This window comes from Pseudophryne corroboree, chromosome 2 (genome assembly GCF_028390025.1).
Source record: "Pseudophryne corroboree isolate aPseCor3 chromosome 2, aPseCor3.hap2, whole genome shotgun sequence".
Classification (NCBI taxonomy): Eukaryota; Metazoa; Chordata; class Amphibia; order Anura; family Myobatrachidae; genus Pseudophryne; species Pseudophryne corroboree.
The window spans coordinates 872,435,730-872,462,082 of NC_086445.1; the positions used below are offsets into that span (position 1 = coordinate 872,435,730).

Here is a 26,353-nt window from a genome sequence, read left to right on the forward strand (position 1 = left end):
AAGCCTCAGTTAGGATACTGTGCCCGGACGAGCGTACACAATAAGGAAGGATTTATGAATCCCGAGTAAGACTCATACCAGCCACACCAATCACACCGTACAACCTGTGATCTGAACCCAGTTAACAGCATGATAACAGAGGAGCCTCTGGATAGATGGCTCACAACAACAATAACCCGATTTAGTTAACAATAACTATGTACAAGTATTGCAGACAATCCGCACTTGGGATGGGCGCCCAGCATCCACTACGGACTACGAGAAATAGAATTATTGGTAAGTAAATTCTTATTTTCTCTGACGTCCTAGTGGATGCTGGGAACTCCGTAAGGACCATGGGGATTATACCAAAGCTCCCAAACGGGCGGGAGAGTGCGGATGACTCTGCAGCACCGAATGAGAGAACTCCAGGTCCTCCTCAGCCAGGGTATCAAATTTGTAGAATTTTGCAAACGTGTTTGCCCCTGACAAGCTGCTCGGCAAAGTTGTAAAGCCGAGACCCCTCGGGCAGCCGCCCAAGATGAGCCCACCTTCCTTGTGGAATGGGCTTTTACAGATTTTGGCTGTGGCAGGCCTGCCACAGAATGTGCAAGCTGAATTGTACTACAAATCCAACGAGCAATAGTCTGCTTAGAAGCAGGAGCACCCAACTTGTTGGGTGCATACAGGATAAACAGCGAGTCAGATTTTCTGACTCCAGCCGTCCTGGAAACATATATTTTCAGGGCCCTGACTATGTCAAACAACTTGGAGTCCTCCAAGTCACTAGTAGCCGCAGGTACCACAATAGGTTGGTTCAGATGAAACGCTGAAACCACCTTAGGGAGAAAATGAGGACGAGTCCTCAATTCCGCCCTGTCTGAATGGAAGATCAGATAAGGGCTTTTACAGGATAAAGCCGCCCATTCTGACACGCGCCTGGCCGAGGCCAGGGCCAACAGCATGACCAATTTCCATGTGAGATATTTTAACTCCACAGATTCAAGTGGTTCAAACCATTGTGACTTTAGGAACCCCAAAACTACATTGAGATCCCAAGGTGCCACTGGAGGCACAAAAAGGAGGCTGTATATGCAGTACCCCTTTTACAAACGTCTGAACTTCATTAACTGAAGCTAGTTCTTTCTGGAAGAAAATTTACAGGGCCGAAATTTGAACCTTAATGGACCCCAATTTTAGGCCCATAGACACTCCTGTTTGCAGGAAATGCAGGAATCGACCTAGTTGAAATTCCTCCATCGGGGCCTTACTGGCCTCGCACCACGCAACATATTTTCGCCAAATGCGGTGATAATGCTTTGCGGTTACATCCTTCCTGGCTTTGATCAGGGTAGGGATGACTTCATCCGGAATGCCTTTTTCCTTCAGGATCCGGCGTTCAACCGCCCTGCCGTCAAACGCAGCCGCGGTAAGTCTTGGAATAGACAGGGTCCTTGATGGAGCAGGTCCCTTCTTAGAGGTAGAGGCCACGGGTCCTCCGTGAGCATCTCTTGAAGTTCCGGGTACAAAGTCCTTCTTGGCCAATCCGGAGCCACGAGTATAGTTCTTACTCCCCTCCGTCTTATAATTCTCAGTACTTTTGGTAAGAGAGGAAGAGGAGGGAACACATACACTGACTGGTACACCCACGGTGTTACCAGAGCATCCACAGCTATTGCCTGAGGGTCCCTTGACCTGGCGCAATACCTGTCCAATTTTTTGTTTAGGCGGGACGCCATCATGTCCACCTTTGGTTTTTCCCAACGGTTTACAATCATGTGGAAGACTTCTGCTGAGGAAGTCTGTTTCCCAGTTGTTCACTCCCGGAATGAACACTGCTGACAATGCTATCACATGATTTTCCGCCCAGCGAAAAATCCTTGCAGCTTCTGCCATTGCCCTCCTGCTTCTTGTGCCGCCCTGTCTGTCTACGTGGGCAACTGCCGTGATGTTGTTCGACTGGATCAGCACCGGCTGACCTTAAAGCAGAGGTCTTGCTTGGCTTAGGGCATTGTAAATGGCCCTTAGATCCAAGATATTTATGTGGAGTGATGTCTCCAGGCTTGACCACAAGCCCTGGAAATTTCTTCCCTGTGTGACTGCTCCCCAGCCTCGCAGGCTGGCATCCGTGGTCACCAGGACCCAGTCCTGAATGCCGAATCTGCGCCCTCTAGAAGATGAGCACTCTGCAACCACCACAGAAGAGACACCCTTGTCTTTGGTGACAGGGTTATCCGCTGATGCATCTGAAGATGCGATCCGGACCATTTTTCCAGCAGGTCCCACTGGAAAGTTCTTGCGTGGAATCTGCCGAATGGAATTGCTTCGTAGGAAGCCACCATTATTTCCCAGGACCCTTGTGCACTGATGCACTGACACTTGGCCTGGTTTTAGGAGGTTTCTGACTAGTTCGGATAACTCCCTGGCTTTCTCCTCCTGGAGAAACACCTTTTTTTGGACTGTGTCCAGGATCATCCTTAGGAATAGAAGACGTGTCGTCGGGATCAGCTGCGATTTTGGAATATTAAGAATCCAACCGTGCTGTCGCAACACTACTTGAGATAGTGCTACCCCGACTACCAACTGTTCCCTGGATCTTGCCCTTATCCGGAGATCGTCCAAGTAAGGGATAATTAAAACTCCCTTCCTTCGAAGGAGTATCATCATTTCGGCCATTACTTTGGTAAAGACCCGGGGTGCCGTGGACAAACCAAACGGCAGCGTCTGAAACTGATAGTGACAGTTCTGTACCACAAACCTGAGGTACCCTTGGTGAGAAGGGTAAATTGGGACATGGAGATAAGCATCCTTGATGTCCAGAGACACCATATAATCCCCTTCTTCCAGGTTTGCAATCACCGCTCTGAGTGACTCCATCTTGAATTTGAACCTTTGTATGTAAGTGTTCAAGGATTTCAGATTTAAATTAGGTCTCACCGAGTCGTCCGGCTTCGGTACCACAAACAGCGTGGAATAATACCCCTTTCCCTGTTGTAGGAGGGGTACCTTGATTATCACCTGCTGGGAATACAGCTTGTGAATGGCTTCCCATACCGCCTCCCTGTCGGAGGGAGACGTCGGTAAAGCAGACTTTAGGAAACGGCGAAGGGGAGACGTCTCGAATTCCAATTTGTACCCTTGAGATACCACCTGAAGGATCCAGGGGTCCACCTGTGAGTGAGCCCACTGCACGCTGAAATTTTTGAGACGGGCCCCCACCGTGCCTGAGTCCGCTTGTAAAGCCCCAAGCGTCATGCTGAGGACTTGGCAGAAAACGGGAGAGGGCTTCTGTTCCTGGGAACTGGCTGTTTGCTGCAGCCTTTTTCCTCTCCCTCTGCCACGGGGCAGAAATGAGGAGCCTTTTACCCGCTTGCCCTTATGGGGCCCAAAGGACTGCGACTGATAATACGGCGTCTTCTTATGTTGAGAGGCTACCTGGGGTAAAAATGTGGATTTCCCAGCCGTTGCCGTGGCCACCAGGTCTGTTAGACCTACCCCAAATAACTCCTCCCTTTTATAAGGCGATACTTCCATATGCCTTTTGGAATCAGCATCACCTGACCACTGTCTTGTCCATAACCCTCTTCTGGCAGAAATGGACAGCGCACTTACTCTTGATGCCAGTCGGCAAATATCCCTCTGTGCATCACGCATATATAGAAATGCATCTTTTAAATGCTCTATAGTCAGTAATATACTGTCCCTATCTAGGGTATCAATATTGTCAGTCAGGGAATCCGACCAAGCCACCCCAGCACTGCACATCCAGGCTGAGGCGATTGCTGGTCACAGTATCACACCCGTGTGAGTGTATATACATTTTACTGCTTTCTGTCAGCAGGTTCCTTAAGGGCGGCCGTAGCCGGGGACGGTAGTGCCACCTGTTTAGACAAGCGTGTGAGCGCTTTATTCACCCTAGGGGGTGTTTCCCAACGTGCCCTATCCTCTGGCGGGAAGGGGTATGATGCTAATAACTTTTTAGGAATTAACAGTTTTTATCGGGGGAAACCCACGCATCATCACACACTTCATTTAATTCCTCAGATGCAGGAAAAACTACAGGCAGTTTTTTCTCACCCAACATAATACCCTTTTTAGTGGTACTGGTATTATCAGAAATGTGTAAAAACATTTTCCATAGCCTCAATCATGTAACGTGTGGCCCTATTGGAAGTCACATTCGTCTCTTAATCGTCGACACTGGAGTCAGTATCCGTGTCGGCGTCTGTATCTGCCATCTGCGGTAACGGGCGTTTTAGAGCCCCTGATGGCTTTTGAGACCCCTGGACAGGCACAGGCTGAGTCGCCGGCTGTCTCATGTCATCAATCTTTTGTAAAGAGCTGACACTGTCACATATTCCTTCCATAAGCTCATCCACTCAGGTGTCGACTCCCTAGGGGGTGACATCTCTGTTACAGGCAATTTCTCCGCCTCCACATCATTTTCCTCCTCATACATGTCGACACAACGTACCGACACACAGCACACACACAGGGAATGCTCTGATAGAGGACAGGACCCCACTAGCCCTTTGGGGAGACAGAGGGAGAGTATGCCAGCACACACCAGAGCGCTATATATATACAGGGATAACCTTATATAAGTGTTTTTCCCCTTATAGCTGCTGTATTGTTATACTGTGCCTAATTAGTGCCCCCCTCTCTTTTTTAACCCCTTTCTGTAGTGTAGTAACTGCAGGGGAGAGCCAGGGAGCTTCCCTCCAACGGAGCTGTGAGAGAAAATGGCGCCAGTGTGCTGAGGAGATAGGCTCCGCCCCCTTCTCGGCGGCCTTTTCTCCCGTTTTTCTGTGGAATCTGGCAGGGGTTAAAATTCATCCATATAGCCCTGGGGGCTATATGTGATGTATTTTCGCCAGCCAAGGTGTTTTTTATTGCTGCTCAGGGCGCCCCCCCCTAGCGCCATGCACCCTCAGTGACCGAAGTGTGAAGTGTGCTGAGGAGCAATGGCGCACAGCTGCAGTGCTGTGCGCTACCTTGGTGAAGACAGGATGTCTTCTGCCGCCGATTTTCCGGACCTCTTCTTGCTTCTGGCTCTGTAAGGGGGCCGGCGGCGCGGCTCTGGGACCGGACTCCGAGGCTGGGCCTGTGTTCGGTCCCTCTGGAGCTAATGGTGTCCAGTAGCCTAAGAAGCCCAATCCACTCTGCACGCAGGTGAGTTCGCTTCTTCTCCCCTTAGTCCCTCGATGCAGTGAGCCTGTTGCCAGCAGGTCTCACTGAAAATAAAAAACCTAAAACTAAACTTTCACTAAGAAGCTCAGGAGAGCCCCTAGTGTGCACCCTTCTCGGCCGGGCACAGAAATCTAACTGAGGCTTGGAGGAGGGTCATAGGGGGAGGAGCCAGTGCACACCAGGTAGTCCTAAAGCTTTACTTTTGTGCCCAGTCTCCTGCGGAGCCGCTATTCCCCATGGTCCTTACGGAGTTCCCAGCATCCACTAGGACGTCAGAGAAAAAAGAAGAAAAGAGAAATATGGGAAAAACTAACTGATGATATTAGAGGGGTGCCAATGTCAAATGAGAAAATGACAATTTAGTACAGAATGCGGTATATGTGTTAACACAATTCTATGAGTGATGGAAACTGTGGGGAATTAGCAAACAGAATGGAGGAAGGGGTTATTGTGTAATCTGTGAAAATGTTCAGTGAAATAATATGTGTGTCAGTGTGAATAAAATCAAAATAATAAAATAAGTGAATGTGCTAAGCGAAATAAATAAATATTAGGTAATAACAACGATGGAAAATGAGAATAAATACGTATTGTATGAAAAATGAGAGTAAATGCGTATTGTGTGAGAAGTTGCCGATATTAATAGGGGTAAGTATAGGTCAATTGTAAACCCTGGAGGGTATAGGTAAAAGCATGAGGAGGAGAGGAGAAAGGGAGAGGTTAAATGTGTCTTTATAAAAAGACACTGTAGTTAAATGTGTCTTTATAAAAAGACACTGTAGTTGATATACTCATTAAGATCCAATGGTTTCAGTCCTCCCAGCCTGAATGTCCACTCACTTTCTTTTTTAATGAGTTCTCTGCTCAGATCACCTCCACGTATACCTAGATGGATTTTCTCAAGTCCAAATGCACGTAGCTCATGAGGGGAACCATGGTGTTGGGCGTGAAAATGTCTTGCTACGGATGTCAATTTCTTCCCTTTGAGCAGGTCTGATGCAGCGTTCCTAATGGTTCCCATGTGCTCAAGGATTCTTGTTTTAAATTTTCTCGTAGTCATACCAACATAGCGTTGATTACAACTGCAGTTCAGACAATAAACCAAACCTTGTGTATCACAATTGAAAAAGTGTCGTAAGGGGATATCTTGTCCCCATCTGTCTTGTACTTGATCTGTTATCTGAATTTGAGGGCAAGCTCTGCACTGGCCACACGGAAAAGATCCTGTAGTGGTTCTGGATTTGAAGGATTCTCGCGTATGGTGACTATGAACGAGCATGTCCTTCATATTCTTGGATCTTCTCCAGCTTATTTGAGGAGTAGAATCCAACAGTGATGATAGATCTGCATCAAGGTGTAGAACTGGTAGGTGTTTATGAATTGCCTTTTTAACTTGCCGCCATTCCGGGCAGAATGTGCCCACAAATCGAATTTTGGAGTCATCACATTTCACCTTCGATTTATTTTTGAAGATCAAGGTATCTCGTTTAATTTTGAGAACAGAATTTTGAGCTTTCTTTAGGGCACGTTTGCTGTATCCTCGGGCTTCCAAACGTATCGCGAGTTCACGACTTTTTTGTCTATACACCTTGTTCTCTGTACAATTACGCCTAAGTCTGAGAAATTCCCCTTTGGGAATATTCTCAATAGTGGGCGGAAAGTGTGAGCTAGTTTGATATAAGATACTATTGGTGGCAGTATCTTTGCGAAAAAGTTCCGTAGCCAGTGTCCCATTGTCTGCTTTGTAAATATTGAGGTCCAGAAATTATACCTTATTTTTACTGATCGTATGGGTCAAGAAGATATTAAGATTATTGTCATTCAAAAGGTTGATGAACTCTAATAGGAGCTGTTCGTTACTGTCCCAGATCACCAGGATATCGTCTATATACCTGAGCCAGTTTAAGATGTGTTGGGTATACTCCTGATTACTGTCACAGAATACTATTGTTTGTTCCCACCAGCCGAGGAATAGGTGGGAACATAAGTGGGAGCACAAGCTGCTCCCATGGCTGTCCCTCGAATCTGTTGAAAGAATTGGTCACCAAATGTAAAGAAATTTTTGTTGAGTACAAAGCTTAGCATATCGCAGAGGAAGTCATTAAATTGATTTTGTTCTTTCATATCCAGGAAGAATTTAGTTGCTTGGACCCCTTGGTGGTGAGAAATACTGCTATATAAAGCTTCCACATCAAGGGTGACCAGAATGCAATCATCATCCAAACAGACATCATGTAGTTTACGTAGAAGATCTGATGTATCTTGCAGATAGGAAGGCATGTTCCCTAAGATGTAAGTGTAGGAATTTGCTAGGTGTTTCCAAAAGTCCTCCATTCCCTGAGACAATAGGTCTCCCAGGTGGTTTTCTGATGTTTTTATGCACTTTGGGTAAGAGATAGAATGTGGGAACTTTGGGGTTGGTGACTGTAAGGTAGTTGGCTTCTTGTTGCGTGATGGTTCCAACAGACAAAGCTTCCTCGATCAGATGCATGTACTGTTTATGGAATTTAATTGTAGGATTAAGTGGTAATTTTAGGTAACAGGAAGAATCCAAAAGTTGTCTCCGCGCTTCATCTTCATACATCTTAGTGGGCCATCAAACGATATTGCCCCCCTTATCGGAGGGCTTGATAACAATGTCATTCCAGGCTTTAATTTCCTTGAGGGCTTGTCTTTCTCTATATTTAAGATTTTTATAGAGACACCTCTTTTTGGAAATAGTATGGATTTCATCAAATTCCCTGGACACCAGGTCCAAAAATATTTTGATTTCTGGACTATTGGTGTCGGGGGGGGGGGGGGGGGGGGGGAAGAACGTGGACTTGGCCTTACATGTTGGCCTGGTGTTCTGTGCAGATTGCATGTTGGATGGTGATTCCATGTATAAATCTTCCAAAGTCCGAATTGCTGCCATTTCCTCTTCAGATATGGATGTCGTTGGTGGTGTCGAGGTAGATGGTTCTTCCGACTGAGATGTAATTAATGAAGATCCTGTGGGGGTGGATGGTAGTGTATCTATCATATCGTTGTTGGAAGATTTAGCGAAGAATTTTTTTAATAGTAATTTCCGGCCAAAGATCTTCATTAATTACATCTCAGTCGGAAGTACCATCTGCCTCGACGCCACCAACGACATCCATATCTGAAGAGGAAATGGCAGCAATTCGGACTTTGGAAGATTTATACATGGAATCACCATCCAACATGCAATCTGCACAGAACACCAGGCCAACATGTAAAGCCAAGTCCACGTTCTTCCCCCCCCCGACACCAATAGTCCAGAAATCAAAATATTTTTGGACCTGGTATCCAGGGAATTTGATGAAATCCATACTAATTCCAAAAAGAGGTGTCTCTATAAAAATCTTAAATATAGAGAAAGACAAGCCCTCAAGGAAATTAAAGCCTGGAATGACATTGTTATCAAGCCCTCCGATAAGGGGGGCAATATCGTTCTATAGCCCACTAAGATGTATGAAGATGAAGCGCGGAGACAACTTTTGGATTCTTCCTGTTACCTAAAATTACCACTTAATCCTACAATTAAATTCCATAAACAGTACATGCATCTGATCGAGGAAGCTTTGTCTGTTGGAACCATCATGCAACAAGAAGCCAACTACCTTACAGTCACCAACCCCAAAGTTCCCACATTCTATCTCTTACCCAAAGTGCATAAAAACATCAGAAAACCACCTGGGAGACCTATTGTCTCAGGGAATGGAGGACTTTTGGAAACACCTAGCAAATTCCTACACTTACATCTTAGGGAACATGTCTTGACACTGCCTTCCTATCTGCAAGATACATCAGATCTTCTACGTAAACTACATGATGTCTGTTTGGATGATGATTGCATTCTGGTCACCCTTGATATGGAAGCTTTATATAGCAGTATTTCTCACCACTAAGGGGTCCAAGCAACTAAATTCTTCCTGGATATGAAAGAACAAAATCAATTTAATGACTTCCTCAATGATATGCTAAGCTTTGTACTCAACAAAAAATTATTTACATTTGGTGACCAATTCTTTCAACAGATTCGAGGGACAGCCATGGGAGCAGCTTGTGCTCCCACTTATGTTCCCACCTATTCCTCGGCTGGTGGGAACAAACAATAGTATTCTGTGACAGTAATCAGGAGTATACCCAACACATCTTAAACTGGCTCAGGTATATAGACGATATCCTGGTGATCTGGGACAGTAACGAACAGCTCCTATTAGAGTTCATCAACCTTTTGAATGACAATAATCTTAATATCTTCTTGACCCATACGATCAGTAAAAATAAGGTATCATTTCTGGACCTCAATATTTACAAAGCAGACAATGGGACACTGGCTACGGAACTTTTTCGCAAAGATACTGCCACCAATAGTATCTTATATCAAACTAGCTCACACTTTCCGCCCACTATTGAGAATATTCCCAAAGGGGAATTTCTCAGACTTAGGCGTAATTGTACAGAGAACAAGGTGTATAGACAAAAAAGTCGTGAACTCGCGATACGTTTGGAAACCCGAGGATACAGCAAACGTGCCCTAAAGAAAGCTCAAAATTCTGTTCTCAAAATTAAACGAGATACTTTGATCTTCAAAAATAAATCGAAGGTGAAATGTAATGACTCCAAAATTCGATTTGTGGGCACATTCTGCCCGGAATGGCGGCAAGTTAAAAAGGCGATTCATAAACACCTACCAGTTCTACACCTTGATGCAGATCTATCATCACTGTTGGATTCTACTCCTCAAATAAGCTGGAGAAGATCCAAGAATATGAAGGACATGCTCGTTCATAGTCACCATACGCGAGAATCCTTCAAATCCAGAACCACTACAGGATCTTTTCCGTGTGGCCAGTGCAGAGCTTGCCCTCAAATTCAGATAACAGATCAAGTACAAGACAGATGGGGACAAGATATCCCCTTACGACACTTTTTCAATTGTGATACACAAGGTTTGGTTTATTGTCTGAACTGCAGTTGTAATCAACGCTATGTTGGTATGACTACGAGAAAATTTAAAACAAGAATCCTTGAGCACATGGGAACCATTAGGAACGCTGCATCAGACCTGCTCAAAGGGAAGAAATTGACATCCGTAGCAAGACATTTTCACGCCCAACACCATGGTTCCCCTCATGAGCTACGTGCATTTGGACTTGAGAAAATCCATCTAGGTATACGTGGAGGTGATCTGAGCAGAGAACTCATTAAAAAAGAAAGTGAGTGGACATTCAGGCTGGGAGGACTGAAACCATTGGGTCTTAATGAGTATATCAACTACAGTGTCTTTTTATAAAGACACATTTAACTACAGTGTCTTTTTATAAAGACACATTTAACCTCTCCCTTTCTCCTCTCCTCCTCATGCTTTTACCTATACCCTCCAGGGTTTACAATTGACCTATACTTACCCCTATTAATATCGGCAACTTCTCACACAATACGCATTTACTCTCATTTTTCATACAATACGTATTTATTCTCATTTTCCATCGTTGTTATTACCTAATATTTATTTATTTCGCTTAGCACATTCACTCCTCCACAGAACATCAGGAAATCGGATCACAGGCATCCAAACGCTACAATACTGATGATCCTTTTTTAGGGAGAGGCCAGCATCCCAAAAGCAAAAACAAATACAGAGGAAGACAAGACGAGGGGGGACGAAACACCAACAGAAATCATCGAGATTGGGATACCCCAAGAACCTCTCATTACCCCATAAGGAACACCAGGAAGCGTTAGCTACTGACAATTTACAGATCATCAATCTGAGCTCTCAAATCTTAACAGAAGACCAAAAAGCAGTCCTAAGCAAAGGACTATCATTTTCACCCACACTGCCATTTAATAGGTTTATGTGGGAAAAGGATTTAAGACTCTTTGGCCGGAAATTACTATTAAAAAAATTCTTCGCTAAATCTTCCAACAACGATATGATAGATACACTATCATCCACCCCCACAGGATCTTCATTAATTACATCTCAGTCGGAAGAACCATCTACCTCGACGCCACCAACGACATCCATATCTGAAGAGGAAATGGCAGCAATTCGGACTTTGGAAGATTTATACATGGAATCACCATCCAACATTCAATCTGCACAGAACACCAGGCCAACATGTAAAGCCAAGTCCACGTTCTTCCCCCCCCCCCCCCCCCCCCCCCCCCGACACCAATAGTCCAGAAATCAAAATATTTTTGGACCTGGTGTCCAGGGAATTTGATGAAATCCATACTAATTCCAAAAAGAGGTGTCTCTATAAAAATCTTAAATATAGAGAAAGACAAGCCCTCAAGGAAATTAAAGCCTGGAATGACATTGTTATCAAGCCCTCCGATAAGGGGGGCAATATCGTTCTATGGCCCACTAAGATGTATGAAGATGAAGCGCGGAGACAACTTTTGGATTCTTCCTGTTACCTAAAATTACCACTTAATCCTACAATTAAATTCCATAAACAGTACATGCATCTGATCGAGGAAGCTTTGTCTGTTGGAACCATCACGCAACAAGAAGCCAACTACCTTACAGTCACCAACCCCAAAGTTCCCACATTCTATCTCTTACCCAAAGTGCATAAAAACATCAGAAAACCACCTGGGAGACCTATTGTCTCAGGGAATGGAGGACTTTTGGAAACACCTAGCAAATTCCTACACTTACATCTTAGGGAACATGTCTTGACACTGCCTTCCTATCTGCAAGATACATCAGATCTTCTACGTAAACTACATGATGTCTGTTTGGATGATGATTGCATTCTGGTCACCCTTGATGTGGAAGCTTTATATAGCAGTATTTCTCACCACCAAGGGGTCCAAGCGACTAAATTCTTCCTGGATATGAAAGAACAAAATCAATTTAATGACTTCCTCTGTGATATGCTAAGCTTTGTACTCAACAAAAATTTCTTTACATTTGGTGACCAATTCTTTCAACAGATTCGAGGGACAGCCATGGGAGCAGCTTGTGCTCCCACTTATGCCAACCTATTCCTCGGCTGGTGGGAACAAACAATAGTATTCTGTGACAGTAATCAGGAGTATACCCAACACATCTTAAACTGGCTCAGGTATATAGACGATATCCTGGTGATCTGGGACAGTAACGAACAGCTCCTATTAGAGTTCATCAACCTTTTGAATGACAATAATCTTCTTGACCCATACGATCAGTAAAAATAAGGTATCATTTCTGGACCTCAATATTTACAAAGCAGACAATGGGACACTGGCTACGGAACTTTTTCGCAAAGATACTGCCACCAATAGTATCTTATATCAAACTAGCTCACACTTTCCGCCCACTATTGAGAATATTCCCAAAGGGGAATTTCTCAGACTTAGGCGTAATTGTACAGAGAACAAGGTGTATAGACAAAAAAGTCGTGAACTCGCGATACGTTTGAAAGCCCGAGGATACAGCAAACGTGCCCTAAAGAAAGCTCAAAATTCTGTTCTCAAAATTAAACGAGATACCTTGATCTTCAAAAATAAATCGAAGGTGAAATGTGATGACTCCAAAATTCGATTTGTGGGCACATTCTGCCCGGAATGGCGGCAAGTTAAAAAGGCGATTCATAAACACCTACCAGTTCTACACCTTGATGCAGATCTATCATCACTGTTGGATTCTACTCCTCAAATAAGCTGGAGAAGATCCAAGAATATGAAGGACATGCTCGTTCATAGTCACCATACGCGAGAATCCTTCAAATCCAGAACCACTACAGGATCTTTTCCGTGTGGCCAGTGCAGAGCTTGCCCTCAAATTCAGATAACAGATCAAGTACAAGACAGATGGGGACAAGATATCCCCTTACGACACTTTTTCAATTGTGATACACAAGGTTTGGTTTATTGTCTGAACTGCAGTTGTAATCAACGCTATGTTGGTATGACTACGAGAAAATTTAAAACAAGAATCCTTGAGCACATGGGAACCATTAGGAACGCTGCATCAGACCTGCTCAAAGGGAAGAAATTGACATCCGTAGCAAGACATTTTCACGCCCAACACCATGGTTCCCCTCATGAGCTACGTGCATTTGGACTTGAGAAAATCCATCTAGGTATACGTGGAGGTGATCTGAGCAGAGAACTCATTAAAAAAGAAAGTGAGTGGACATTCAGGCTGGGAGGACTGAAACCATTGGGTCTTAATGAGTATATCAACTACAGTGTCTTTTTATAAAGACACATTTAACTACAGTGTCTTTTTATAAAGACACATTTAACCTCTCCCTTTCTCCTCTCCTCCTCATGCCTATACCTATACCCTCCAGGGTTTACAATTGACCTATACTTACCCCTATTAATATCGGCAACTTCTCACACAATACGCATTTACTCTCATTTTTCATACAATACGTATTTATTCTCATTTTCCATCGTTGTTATTACCTAATATTTATTTATTTCGCTTAGCACATTCACTTATTTTAGTATTTTTGATTTTATTCACACTGACACACATATTATTTCACTGAACATTTTCACAGATTACACAATAACCCCTTCCTCCATTCTGTTTGCTAATTCCCCACAGTTTCCATTACTCATAGAATTGTGTTAACACATATACCGCATTCTGTACTAAATTGTCATTTTCTCATTTGACATTGGCAACCCTCTAATATCATCAGTTAGTTTTTCCCATATTTCTCTTTTCTTCTTTTTTTCTCTTTCCTTTTCCTCTTCACATCTCTGTTACATCTTCTCCATCACACGGATCACCTCTGCCCCTTCACTTACTTAATCACCTTTTATTATCCACATCACAGCTCTCCCAACTTGATCTCCTATCAGCTTTCACACAACTTAATTTCACACTCACCAACCCCCTTTACAGTCATCCGTGATCCTTTTATTTTTTTACCCAGGACCCAACATCCACCACTTCATATCATAACTAATTTATGGCATTTATTTATATTGTGTGTGAATGTGAGTAGGTATGTGGTTATGAGCACACATGTGTATATATATATATATATATATATATATATATATATATGTGTGTGTGTGTGTGTGTGTGTGTGTGTGTGTGTGTGTGTGTGTGTGTGTATGTGTATGGACACGCATATATATATATATATATATATATATATATATGTGTATGTGTATTTGTACATGCATATGTAATAATTTCTTTATATACTCTTTTTTTGCAATAGGGGATTTCCCTTATAAAGCATTGGTCTAGTATAACCAATACGAACTTATAGCTCAGTGTCTTCCTTTATCTGATAAATCTGATCATTTGCTCCTTACAATCCCTGTAATTTTGTCTAATTTACCAATTAGTTATTCTTGGTTCCATCACGCAATCAATTTAAAGTCATGTCTTACTTAAGCTTTATTATGGCTGTGTTTTATATATTTTTTATATATTTTATATTTTAAATTCAATTTAATTTCTTTGTTTTTTCATTTATATTTATATACTTTTTTCTCTTTTATGTGGTATCCTCTGAGGGGCTTCTCTGCTGAATCCATTTGGTCTTTGATCATAATACACAGCCTGTGAGGCTGCATGAATTCATTATGCTTATATTAGCATTTAATTGTTATTAATTATTTGTTGATTCAGTTTATTTAATTGTTGTCTTATCAAGTACCAGCATTTATTTGCTAGCTACTTTGTCATATTATTTGAAAGTTACTCTATTGACCACTGACTGATTCTTATTCGATGATATAAATAAAAGTAATATTTTATACCTACATTTATCTTTAATCTTTCATATATTATTCAAAAGTAAAAGAGTGCGCCCACAAAAGAGTCTCTTTTTTCTTCTTACTGTTGTTGTTAACATTGCCCCACAGTGCCAGATACATTGCCCCACAGTGCCAGATACATGCCCCACAGTGCCAGTTACATTGCCCCACAGTGCCGGATACAATGCCCCACAGTGCCGGATACATGCCCCACAGTGCCAGTTACATGCCCCACAGTGCCAGATACATTGCCCCACAGTGCCAGTTACATGCCCCACAGTGCCAGTTACATGCCCCACAGTGCCAGATACATGCCCCTCAGTGCCAGGCCCCACTTAGTGCCAGTTACATGCCCCATTTGGTGCCAGTTACATGCCCCACAGTGCCAGATACATTGCCCCACAGTGCCAGTTACATGCCCCACAGTGCCTGATACATTGCCCCACAGTGCCAGATACATGCCCCACAGTGCCAGGCCCCACTCAGTGCCAGTTACATGCCCCATCTGGTGCCAGTTACATGCCCCACAGTGCCAGATACATTGCCCCACAGTGCCAGATACATGCCCCACAGTGCCAGGCCCCACTTGGTGCCAGATACATGCCCCACTGTGCCGCTCGACCCCCCCCCCCCCCCGTGCCGCCAGACCCCCCCCCCCCGTCACTTACCGGCCGGTGGCTTCTTGTTGCTATGTGAGGGGAGGAGAGCGCAGCGCCTCTCCTTCCCCTCGCCGCTCCAGGTCTCCGGCGGCTGTCTGGCGCCGGTTCGCTAGCCAATCAGAGCTCGCGGACCGGCAGCCAATCAGGAGCCGGTCCGCAAGCTCTGATTGGCTAACGCTGGAGACCGGACACAGCAGCGCTGCTGGCAGCGCTGCTAGTGCTGGCAGCGGCGGTGAGGGGAGGGAGAGACGCTGCGCTCTCCTCCCCTCACATTTAGGGTTGACGGGGGCGAGTGGGGCATGATGCCCTGGACGCCGGCGGCGCCCCCCTCTCCTGGGCCTGCCAAGGCGCCCAGGGCACGTGCCCCACTCGCCCTACCCTAGATACGCCTCTGACTCCTACACTGACTTTCAGATGAATTACAGTTTGAAGTGTTAATATTAGGTGAGTGCTGAATTTGTATGATATATATGCACAAAGGTTTTATTAAATGAAACGTAGAAGCAGCTCTTGGCAAATCTGTCATTTAAAGTCTATGGGGTAAATTTACTAAGATAGGAGTTCTATTTAAGATGGGATGTTGCCAATAGCAACCAATCAGTTTCCAGGTACTGTATTATCTTCTAGAAGGTGCTAGATAAATGAGAAGTAGAATCTGATTGGTTGCTATGGGCAACATCCCATCTTAAATAGAACTCCCATCTTAGTAAATTTACCCCTTTGAGGGCAGTTGTGGAGGATATATACTATTTTTATAGTCAATGGCGCCGACATCGTTGTACATGCTTGGATTTTATATATACATACTTTCCAACTTTATGGCCGGGTAAGGAGGGACATCTGCGTGTCCCCAAAAGGGGACGTGACCTGTGAAAATGGGCGTGGTTTCATGGGAGGGCCCACAATCACGAGTCACGCTCCGTTTTCATCACTGAGGGGGCATCCCTTCTGTCTCCACTGAAAAGACGCTAGCAGAGCAGCGAGTGCAGTAGCCTCCCAAATGCCAGCCCCCCAACGCGGGACACTGCGGCCTGCGGGTGGGACAGCGGGATAGTCCCAAAAAAACTGGACTGTCCTGCGAAAATCAGGACAGTTGGAAGGTATATATATATATATATAAAATCTCTCCCCCTCTCTTTATATATATATATATAATCCACTGCACTCGCCATTCCCAGAAGCACTCACTCACGTGCACTCACATACTCCCCATCCCTAGGTTGGGGTGCAATGGGTTGTGACCACCAAACTCAAATATACATATATATATATATATATATATATATATTTATTATTTATTACCAATTGTTTTTATAGCGCATACATATTTTGCAGTGCTTTAAAAAGAATATTTGGCCATTCACATCAGTCTCTGCCACAGTGGACCTTACAATCTATATTCCCTGCCACATGAACCCTGGGCCTAATTCAGACCTGATCGTAGCAGCAATTTTGTTAGCAGATGGGCAAAACCATGGCCCTCATTCCGAGTTGTTCGCTCACTAGCTGCTTTTAGCAGCATTGCACACGCTAGGCTGCCGCCCTCTGGGAGTGTACTTTAGTTTAGCAGAATTGCGAACGAAAGATTAGCAAAACTGCTACTAAATAATTCTTTGCAGTTTCTGAGTAGCTCCAGACCTACTCACAGATTGCGATCAGCTCAGTCCGTTTAGTTCCTGGTTTGACGTCACAAACACGCTCTGCGTTCGGCCAGCCACTCCCCCGTTTCTCCAGACACTCCAGCGTTTTTCCCTGACACGCATGCGTTTTTTAGCACACTCCTGGAAAACGCTCAGTAACCTCCCAGAAACGCCCCTTTCCTGTCAATCATTCACCGATCAGCAGTGCGACTGAAAAGCGTTGCTCGAACACCAGCAAATCTACTAAGTTTTGTGTTAATTAACTTAGCGCATGCGCACTGCGTACCATGCGCATGCGCATTTAGCAACAAATCGCAGCATAGCGAAAATCAGCAACGAGCGAACAACTCGGAATGACCACCCATGTGCACTGCAGGGGGGGCAGATATAACATGTGCAGAGAGAATTAGATTTGGGTGTGGTGTGTTCTTACTGAAATATAAATTGCAGTGTAAAAATAAAGCAGCCAGTATTTACCCTGCACAGAAACAATATAACTTACCCAAATCTAACTCTCCCTGCACATGTTATATCTGCCCCCCGTGCAGTGCACATGGTTTTGCCCATATGCTAACAAATTTGCTGCTACGATCAGGTCTGAATTAGGCCCACACACTCTAGGGTTCATTTTGTTGGGAGCCAATTAACCTACCAGTATATTTTTGGATTGTGGGAGGAAACACACACAAGCACAGGGAGACTATACGAACACCACATATTTAAGGCCACTGTAGGTATCGAACCCATCATCTCAGTGCTGTGAGACAGTAATGCTGACCATTACACTGTCTGTGCTGCCCGATGCAATGTAAATGTTGACATTTTCATTAAGCTAAGGATTACCGTGAGGAATAGGATCAGAATTGCATTAAAAAGACCATGTCAACGTTTCCACAACGTTGAAATAGCAACAGTGTCGATATGCTGATTGTTGACATGGTCTATGGGGGTTATTCAGGTTTGTTAGCAAACCAAAAAAAGCACACTAATGGGCAAACCATGTTCCACTGCAGGTGGGGCAGATGTAACATGTGGCAAGAGATTTAGATTTGGGTGGTTTATATTGTTTCTGTGCAGGGTAAATACTGGCTGCTTTATTTTTACACCACAATTTAGATTTCAGTTTGGACACACCCCACCCAAATCTAACTCTCTCTGCACATGTTATATCTGCCCCACATGCAGTGCACATGGGCCCTCATTCCGAGTTGATCGCTCGCAAGGCGATTTTAGCAGAGTTACACACGCTAAGCCGCCGCCTACTGGGAGTGAATCTTAGCTTCTTAAAATTGCGACCGATGTATTCGCAATATTGCGATTACTAACTACTTAGCAGTTTCAGAGTAGCTTCAGACTTACTCTGCCTGTGCGATCAGTTCAGTGCTTGTCGTTCCTGGTTTGACGTCACAAACACACCCAGCGTTCGCCCAGACACTCCCCCGTTTCCCCGGCCACTCCTGCGTTTTTTCCGGAAACGGTAGCGTTTTTTCCCGCACGCCCATAAAACGGCCTGTTTCCGCCCAGTAACACCCATTTCCTGTCAATCACATTACGATCGCCGGAGCGATGAAAAAGCCATGAGTAAAAATACTATCTCCATTGTAAAATTACTTGGCGCAGTCGCAGTGCGAATATTGCGCATGCGTACTAAGCGGAATTTCACTGCGATGCGATGAAAAATACCGAGCGATCAACTCGGAATGAGGGCCATGGTTTGCCCATTAGTGTGCTTTTTTGGTTTGCTAACAAACCTGAATAAGGGCCTTTGTCAACATTATGAGCATGTCGACATTCTCATATCGACAAAATGAATGCCGGTATTGTGAATGCACAGAAAATACACCACACCCCTACTGTACGTATGTCTCCCCCAGTATGAATACATGCCAATACCAATGTATGAATCTTGTTCCCTGAGTAATACGGACTGGCAGATGCGTCAGGCTAGTGCAGAAGTGAAGACTGTTTTGTGAGACTGATCTGTGTGCAACACAAATGTCTGCCAATAACCCATGGGAAATAAGTCATAATAAAATATGAACATATATAACTTCTAGAGACGTCTGTCAAATCTCCTTCAGACCTGTTGTATTAGAAGACAGGAGCGGAAAAGTTATTGCTGGGCCCCTGAACAAGTGTACCTATGGGGCCCAGTGATACTGCTCTAGGCTCCTGAGATTTCCTTGGTCTATTACTAAGACATTCTTCCCATCACACTTCATCTACTACATACCTTATATAGCTCAGCAGCGATGGTGGGTGATGAACAAAGTCTGCGTGGTCCGTATCCTGAGATATGAAAAAGTCAAATAAATTGGATCCTGAAGAGTCAGGAAGCCGGTTATAGATGGTATAAATACAATAAGAAAATGAATTTCCGTGAAAGAAATCAGGGAAAATAATCAGCAGATAACGCTCTGGTAATTGTAATTGTTTTACCAACACAACTAACTCAGACCAGTGTCTCTGAGAAGACTGAGCACCTGCATCAGCAGTGACTCTATAGAATCATACCGCATCACACAACCCTAGTGTCAGAGCCTTTGTGATGTCATCCACATCATGTCACATGGTCTGTACTGAGTATGGCTTCTGTTTCCTCTGTATGGAGAGGGAAATATACAGAGTTTATAGGTCCAACCTAGTTTGGATTTATTTCTCTATATGACCTATAAAATATGTAGAACATAGGAATAATTTATATGCTGCAGAGAACATGATGCTGTAAATAATCCTGTTTATCATAGTGATTTTAAGCTTACAAAAAGCATCTTTCATAAATTTCCAAATGAAAAACAGGTACAAATAAGGCCTGCACCAGGTCCTAAACTGCCCCAGCAGCCATTTCTAACACAGGCACACCCCTCTTCCATCACGCTACATGATACATGTCTGATTGTCCCATACTAATGCGGACTGTATGTAGTTATACACAGGGGTTAAAGTGGGGAGGAACGTAGTGGAACCGAATTCCAACACCTGTAATGGTAGGTGGAACTAATTCTGCACAGTAACTCCAAAAGCCCACCCCACCACCCTTGTCAGTAAATGATGCAGACAGCGCTAGTGTCACTGACAAGCTGCAGCTACCTTCCCCTTTCACAGGTCCTGGCAGCTCCATGGTTCTCTCCCTGCGGCCCGCCCCTCCTCGCACTTATATAAGCTGTGTCTGTAGGATGACATTCATCATTCACCCCCTCCTCAGGTCCCAGTGGCTTTCTTTTCTGGCACGATGTATGTGATGTCATGTTATCTTTGTTGCTGAAATTAAGAGCCACTAAGAGGAGCAGGCTCTGCGCAGGCTGAAGACGAGAGGGGGCTGGAGGGACACAGGGCATGTGAGCTGCTGGAGTGACAGGGGCACTGGTGTGGGCATTATGTGTATAAGCACCACTACTGTGGCCATTATGTTTAAGGGACACTACTATTGTGGGCATTATGTCTAAGGGGCACTACTGAGTGACATAACATGAATAAGGGGCACTACTGTCCATTGCAGCATGAATAAGGGGCATTAGTATGTGGTACAACATGAATAAATGGGACTACGTGTGGTGTAATGTGAATAAGATTGTTCTACTGTGCGGCATAATTTGAATTGGGGGTACTATTGTGTGAACACACCCATCCTTGTGAGACCACAGCCCTTTTTTGCAACCAGGGTGGTTGCCTAAACCCTAGCACTGGTTCTGGCTTCGCCTAATGGGAGCGGTGTAGATGGTGGGGTAAATGAGTTCCACGACCTCTCCAGGACCTCTTTAAGCACTATTTGGTACTTTATCACCATGCAATTTATCACTCTCCAAGGCTTCATTTATCTAAATAATTGTTTAAAAAAAAACTAATTTGAGCCTATGACCATTATAGATATGTGTATTTTATGATATACTATTTTTGGTAACTATGGGTAAATTTAGGGCACTTATAGAATATGTGGATTAGTATAAAAGAATGTGGTTTATGGACCGGAATTAATATATTTTCTGTGTCCCCTACTCAGGAAATTTAAATGATTACACTATCTGTAGACGCATATGCGGTTCACGGACAAGAAGTCATGTGACCGCATTAGCATCTCAATTACCGGAAGTGATAAACAAATAAATGAATAAATATATGTGTATTGGTGCCGGCTTGTTTGATAAGTTGATGGCGGGTGACCGCTTTATGTAACGAAAGGCCACTATGCATCTATCGAACGGGATTGCAACTCACGGACCGAAAGTCACGTGAGCCGTATCTACGCTCCAAAGACTTAAGTCCAGTTTATACATCTGAATGAGATTGCGGCTCGCAGACCAGAAGTCAAGTAAGCTGGGTCTGCATTCGAGAGACCGAAAGTCCGCTCTTTGTACACAATTATATTACCTGTATTATTATTTATCTTTTTCTACTTGTTACAACCCTCTTTTCTGCATAAAATGTGGTTTAACATATTATACAGTAAGTCTGCTTCCATGTTTTACTAGGATGTTTAATTTAATTTTTTAAGTGATTATTTAAATAATGTCTGGGACATATGTTGATTGAGTGTTAACTGATTTCTCATATAGAAGGGTTAATAACCTTGGTTAGGCCACACAGTGGGGCAGATGTATTAACCTGGAGAAGGGATAAAGAAATGATAAAGCAGGTATAAGTGCAAGGTGATATCGCACCAACCAGCCAGTTCCTGTCATTTTTCAAATTCGTAATGATTGGCTGGTGCGTTATCACCTTAGGCTTATCACTGCTTTATCACTTCTTTATCCCTTCTCCAGGTTAATACAGTATGTCACCTTTGAAAAAGCTGTAATAATACAGCGAAACGCGCCAGTGATTTACTCCCACCCACTGACCAGCATTGAATGATAGCACCTAGTGATTGGAAAAATGTCTGGACCTTATTCAAGAGGCCTACCATCAAGGAACCTGCACAACCTCCATTGCTTGTGGCCGGAAAACCCTCAGGACATCGTATACCAGGGACTGGATGTAATGATGTCTGAGTTGGCCGGAGGTGCGGGTTCCCGGCTGAACTTGGAAATTTTTTTAAATTGGCAATCATTTACAAGGCAAAACTATGCCTTGTAAATTATTGCTGCTTTAACTTAGAAAAGTCAGCAGTTGGCCAGGAACCCCTACCTTCCAGCCATCTCGGACTTCACTGCATCCGGCCCTAGTGATGACTCATTCCTTTTTGGAACTGTGGACATAAGCACACGATTCTTCCTCAAATGGTTATTATTGTGGTAAACTACCATCCCTGTTGAACTGTGCCCTATACTTTAGAGGTTATTGAACTGCATTTTCTTCCTAGCCGCAGTCCAGATTTTTTATAGGAACAAGCACTAGTATATGTGATTATTATATATGCTGTGTGGGTGTATATGAATTGATTGTTTGAATGTGAATTTTAAAATTATATATTGAAATCTGTAAAGTTTTTTATCCAGACAATCCATCATATTAATGAATTGATTTATAAGTATTCAAGAGCTGCCACCTTTGTCTATTTACATGTCTGTGCTTGATAGGAATTGACTATTCCTTATTTTAGGAGCAGCTCATAGAAAAACACCCTTATAAGCGCCTAAGAGTAACCCTTTAGTTAATTGTTCTTGTTGGGCTGTATAATCTAGTCACACAAAAATGTTGGTCTAGGGTCCGGAAGATGTGAAATTAAAAAAATAAAAAATATTTGAAGTTATGTGTGTACTGTATAGAGGTGAACTACCATTGGTGCAGCTGGTGCATTGCACCGGGGCCCCTGAGGACTAAGGTGTAGTTTGGTTAATAGACTTATGTATAAAATGATTTAATAAATATGTATATACACTGCTCAAAAAAATAAAGGGAACACTAAAATAACACATCCTAGATCTGAATGAATGAAATATTCTTATTAAATACTTTGTTCTTTACATAGTTGAATGTGCTGACAACAAAATCACACAAAAAATATCAATGGAAATCAAATTTATTAACACATGGAGGTCTGGATTTGGAGTCACCCTCAAAATTAAAGTGGAAAAACACACTACAGGCTGATCCAACTTTGATGTAATGTCCTTAAAACAAGTCAAAATGAGGCTCAGTAGTGTGTGTGTCCTCCACGTGCCTGTATGACCTCCCTACAACCCACACAAGTGGCTCATGTAGTGCAGCTCATCCAGGATGGCACATCAATGCGAGCTGTGGCAAGAAGGTTTGCTGTGTCTGTCAGCGTAGTGTCCAGAGCATGGAGGCGCTACCAGGAGACAGGCCAGTACATCAGGAGACGTGGAGGAGGCCGTAGGAGGGCAACAACCCAGCAGCTGGACCACTACCTCCGCCTTTGTGCAAAGAGGAACAGGAGGAGCACTGCCAGAGCCCTGCAAAATTACCTCCAGCAAGCCACAAATGTGCATGTGTCTACTCAAACAATCAGAAACAGACTCCATAAGGGTGGTATGAGGGCCCGACGCCCACAGGTGGGGGTTGTGCTTACAGCCCAACACCGTGCAGGACGTTTGGCATTTGCCAGAGAACACCAAGATTGGCAAATTCGCCACTGGCGCCCTGTGCTCTTCACAGATGAAAGCAGGTTCTCACTTAGCACATGTGACAGACGTGACAGAGTCTGGAGACGCCAAGGAGAACGTTCTGCTGCCTGCAACATCCTCCAGCATGACCGGTTTGGCAGTGGGTCAGTAATGGTGTGGGGTGGCATTTCTTTGGGGGGCCGCACAGCCCTCCATGTGCTCGCCAGAGGTAGCCTGACTGCCATTAGGTACTGAGATAAGATCCTCAGACCCCTTGTGAGACCATATGCTGGTGTGGTTGGCCCTGGGTTCCTCCTAATGCAAGACAATGCTAGACCTCATGTGGCTGGAATGTGTCAGCAGTTCCTGCAAGACAAAGGCATTGATGCTATGGACTGGCCAGCCCGTTCCCCAGACCTGAATCCAATTGAGCACATCTGGGACATCATGTCTCGCTCCATCCACCAATGCCACGTTGCACCACAGACTGTCCAGGAGTTGGTGGCTGCTTTAGTCCAGGTCTGGGAGGAGATCCCTCAGGAGACCATCCGCCACCTCATCAGGAGCATGCCCAGGCGTTGTAGGGAGGTCATACAGGCACAAGGAGGCCACAGACACTACTGAGCCTCATTTTGACTTGTTTTAAGAACATTACATCAAAGTTGGATCAGCCTGTAGTGTGTTTGTCCACTTTAATTTTGAGTGTGACTCCAAATCCAGACCTCCATGGGTTAATGAATTTGATTTCCATTGATAATTTTTGTGTGATTTTGTTGTCAGCACATTCAACTATGTAAAGAACAAAGTATTTAATAAGAATATTTCATTCATTCAGATCTAGGATGTGTTGTTTAAGTGTTCCCTTTATTTTTTTGAGCAGTGTATATATATATATATATATATATATATATATATTGAATACGGCAGAAAAGAGATAACCAGTGGTGGTACTGACCGATCGCAGCTGCAGATGGTGAACGTTCAGCGAGGAGGTTAATCTTCGCAGCTGCATTGAAAATGGATTGTAATTTTGAGAGTCTGTTTTGGGGAAGAGAGTGTGGATGTGGTATGGAAAGTAGATAGTAACTAGGTCGACAGTGTCAAGGTCTACTACTATTGGTCAACAGTAACTAGGTCGACAGGGTGTCTAGGTCGACAGGTTCTTTAGGTTGACATGGTCTAGGTCGACAGGTCAAAAGGTCGACTTTTTTAAAAAAAAAATTCGGTGTTGTTTTCTTCATAGAGTGACCGGGAACCCCAATTAGTGCCCTGTGTCCCCTCGCATGGCTTGCTTCGCTCACCATGCTTCGGGCAAGGTTACCATTTACAATTGTAGTCCATGTGGATCGTTAAGTATGAAAAGGTTCAAAAAAATAAAAAAATAATGAAAAACTCATGTTGACCTGACCTGTCGACCTAGAACATCTCGACCTAGAGACCCTGTCGACCTAGAAACCCTGTCGACCTAGTTACTGTCGACCAATAGTGGTCAACCTAGATAGTGTATACCTAGTTACTGTCAACCTAGAGGTCGGATCCCGAGAGTGTAGCGTACCCAGAGATCCATCTGATTTCAGAAGGAAAGCCATCTACTGGCTCAAGACTGCCTGGACAACAATATCATTGTCCAATAGTCTAGCTCATCAGGGATAGCAACTGAGAATAAATACAACAACAAGAGATTTGTATACTTGATCATTCACACAGCCAGGAAGGAGTGTACCAGTAAAGTGAAAATATGCACCAAAGCTTTCTGGATCCAGTCTCTCTGCTTCCTGCTTCTTAGTCAGTGGCAAGAATGTGGGAGGCCAATTTGGTTGAACGGTTCTCGGCACCTTGAAGTGGATGGCATAGAAGGAAAGAATATGAGTTCTTTTTGTACAGGGCATAGAAGGAGCAATGAGAAGAGGGCCCAGACTCTGTTCCATCAGGTAGAAATCTTGGGGCATGTCCACCAAATATGCAAAAAATTATAAATTAGGTGCTATAAACCAATAAAAACAGAAAGAAAAGAAGCTTCGAACTCTCAATCTTATGGTTGTTAAAAATCTAACTAAAAATTAAAATCAATGATAACAGACAACACATGAGAATTTCAAGGGAGGATGTACTACCTGTTTTTTCCTGACAATAAAGCAGTAACTTTAAAGTCTTGTAATACTGGGGAAACATATGAAATCAAGGGGTATATTTAATAATGAGTAATATTCTTGTTATCACTTGTTACTAATCTTAAATGGTGCTCCAACCCATCAACTCCTAACTGTTACGTGTTTGGAAAATGACAGTTAGGAGCTGATGGGTTGGAGCACCATTGAAAATAAGTAACAAATGACAAAAAGAACATCATTCGTTATTAAATATGCCCCCAAATCTTTTTTTAAAGGCTTAGCAGATACGTATGCTGGAAGAACAACCTGGTCATTAAAATACAGATTTATGGTGCACAGGAGTGCTATCAGAAAGGGGCTCGCTTCACACAGCATCCCCAGAAATGTATCTAAAATTCATAATAACTTCCCCCACCCGCACCCTGGATTGTATCCACATGCATTAGAGGCTTGGACATGTGTGGGGCTTTGATGTGTTGGTCAGTTAGCACAGAGGGAAGGGGTTAGGGTTCCCACTTTTTAAGAAATTCAAACTC

General features: G+C 43.7%; 2 protein-coding genes across 6 annotated transcripts in view; one reads left to right on the forward strand and one right to left on the reverse strand.

Moving 5' to 3' along the window:
* Window positions 1-26,353, forward strand: part of CRYBA1 (crystallin beta A1) — a 390,148-nt gene that overhangs the window by 353,436 nt on the left and 10,359 nt on the right. The window lies entirely within an intron of this gene.
* LOC135049921 (podocalyxin-like) overlaps window positions 1-26,353 on the reverse strand; it is a 179,964-nt gene that overhangs the window by 38,743 nt on the left and 114,868 nt on the right. For 3 of the 4 annotated variants that reach the window (XR_010241511.1, XM_063955936.1, XM_063955934.1), the window contains 2 exons: window positions 25,451-25,541; window positions 19,437-19,492 (listed from right to left, as the gene is read on the reverse strand). The exons of the other annotated variant lie outside the window; for it this stretch is intronic. The gene's annotated coding sequence lies outside the window, so the exon portion shown is untranslated. The remainder of the gene's footprint in view (window positions 1-19,436; window positions 19,493-25,450; window positions 25,542-26,353) is intronic. 4 annotated transcript variants of the gene reach the window in all.